Source organism: Penaeus japonicus, unplaced genomic scaffold, assembly GCF_977035675.1.
Source record: "Penaeus japonicus unplaced genomic scaffold, GWHDUDI00000001_assembly GWHDUDI00000028, whole genome shotgun sequence".
NCBI lineage: Eukaryota > Metazoa > Arthropoda > Malacostraca > Decapoda > Penaeidae > Penaeus > Penaeus japonicus.
This window is the reverse complement of record NW_028234430.1, coordinates 30,936,640-30,939,139: the sequence shown is the minus strand read 5'-3', so window position 1 is coordinate 30,939,139 and position 2,500 is coordinate 30,936,640.

Below are 2,500 nucleotides of genomic sequence, written 5' to 3'. Positions count from 1 at the left end.
GAAAAAGAAATAGAAAAGTCATACTCTAATCCAGGGGTTCCCAAACTTTTTGTTCCTCAGTACCCCTTAGGCTTTTTATAGGTTCCCATGTACCCCTAACACTAAAAATTAAGCTTAATAGTAAAAAAGGACGTGAGCCGCCAGGCACTGACGCGTCGATAAACACGTCCTGTACCAATTTCTAGATTGGTACAGGTAGTCCTACAGATCTACACTGCAGATCAAGCCATGTGAGGTTTATAATAGTAAAAACAAATGGTATTACCTTACACCCAAGAAATTTCAATAAAGGTGGTGCTAATCAACACAAAGAAAATGAGAAAAGTGCAATCTGAGTGCAGATTACAACACCATGTATTGTGCAAGTAATTGTTTCCTTCAGACCAAATGTACCCCCTGAAACGTGCAAATGTACCCCTGGGGGTACATGTACCCCAGTTTGGGAACCCCTGCTCTAATCCCACACTCAAAACGATAACACTCTAACAAAAAAATATAGATACGTTAGTAAAAACAATATATATCAAATTCTTACCTACTTCGCGATGGTTCTCCTACACCTACAGAAGGTTCTAGAGAATGAGGAAGCAGAAGGGGTAAAACCAGCCCCACCCAGTCCAGCGTTTGGCAGATTTGACTAATCTTTGACGAAAGGCTGTTTTCAAAAACTTTCAAATTGTGCGGCGGTTCCCATCAACCGCCTCGACGGAGTTAATTAACGACTTAGCTAGCTGTTCCCTTGTTTCGATCGTTTTTCTTTTCTTTTTCTTGTCATCTTTTATTTTCCTTTTTTTTTTCTTTCTTTCTTTCTTTCTTCTTCTTCTTCTTTATTCCACTCTCTTTCTCTCGGTGCTGGCCAGATTACCGAAATTTGACTGCTATGCGCGGGGGGGGGGGGGGGCGTCAATGATGTCATTTCTGGAAATCGTTATTCTGGCCATTTTAAGAGGATAAAAGGGTGATGGGTGCTAAATGGTAATTCCTTATTTTCATTTTCTTTGACAAATTGGATTGGAAACGGTACGTGAGTGGACTTAGAATCTTTTGCGAATACATTCAATGCATTCAGTTTCGGATCTTCTGAACAAGATGTCATTTCGAATCCTTCGTGACAGGAAAACTTGCCACTTATTTTTCATTATATCGATTGGATGTAAAATATAGCTCATTTTAAACAAATCTTTCTAGTTCCATGAGTATTTTACACATTCCTTGTAAGAAAAAAAAAAAGATTAATTTACTTAGAAACGTATCTCCTAACTGTATATATGTATATGTATATATATGTATATATATATATATATATATATATATATATATATATATATATATATATATATAACGACGGCATATGAGGCTGCGATAACATGGGAGCACTACGGTAGCCCAACTCATGGAAGCAGTTATGAGATCGAGAAGCTGGACAATGTAAATTCCCTGAACCTCCACAGACTATACATATATATATATATATATATATATATATATATATATATATATATATATATAAAGAAAAAGAAAAAAGGAAAGGATGACGATCGAAATAAGCAAACTGCTAAGCAACATGATGTTAGGCAAGGCTATGTTGAATAAACAATATAAGTAAACAGAGCAGTCCGAACGGTCCAAAGAGATTTCACCAAGTAGTGACACTAGTCTGCTTCCGCTTGCTACTCTCGAGAACCTTTCTTAAGTGCAGGGGGAAATCACCGTAAGAAATCGAGATACTTTGTCATTTCTATTTACTATGATTCTTGTTGCAATCATCATATGAAGCACAGACACCCGAACAGTAATTTCCACTTCGCCAACCAATTATTTGTAAGGTGCTCTCTTTCTTCTCTCTCTCTCTCTCACTCTCGCCCTCCCTATCTCTCTCTCGCCCCCCCCCCCCCCTTCTCTCTCTCTCTCGCCCCCACCCCCTTCTCTCTCCCTCGCCCCCCCTCTCTCTCTCGTCCTCCTCCCTCTCTCCCTCTTTCTCGTCCTCCCCTTCTCCCCCTCCCGCCCCCTTTCCTCTCTCTCTGAATGATATGATTTGACATTTCATCTGAGTCGGGGATTCTAAGCACATGAATTAATTGACCCTATCGGAGTATATATATAAAAAAAAATCTGGCCAACTCAATCCGTTCTTCGAGACTATTCTATTATTTCGAGAAATGTCTTTTTAAGGCTGAATTGCGTTAATGCTTGATTGAGAGAATAACTTGCAGAGGGCAATGGGCCTCTAGACAACGGGGAGGGTAAATGCAGTTCGAATTCATCAATTTATAAAGAAACCAATTACAATGTTGTTGTGTTAATTTTGAGATTGGTGACTGATGTCCTCATTCAATCATTTTATTAAGTGCATTATCTGAATTTCCGTATAAATGATTTACAGACAGTAATTCATTATGTTTAATTTTATCTGGGAGATAAATCATACACTGATTATATAAAATAACTTCACTTTTCAAAATTATGAAATACTGTGAATATAACATATTAAGAGGGTTTC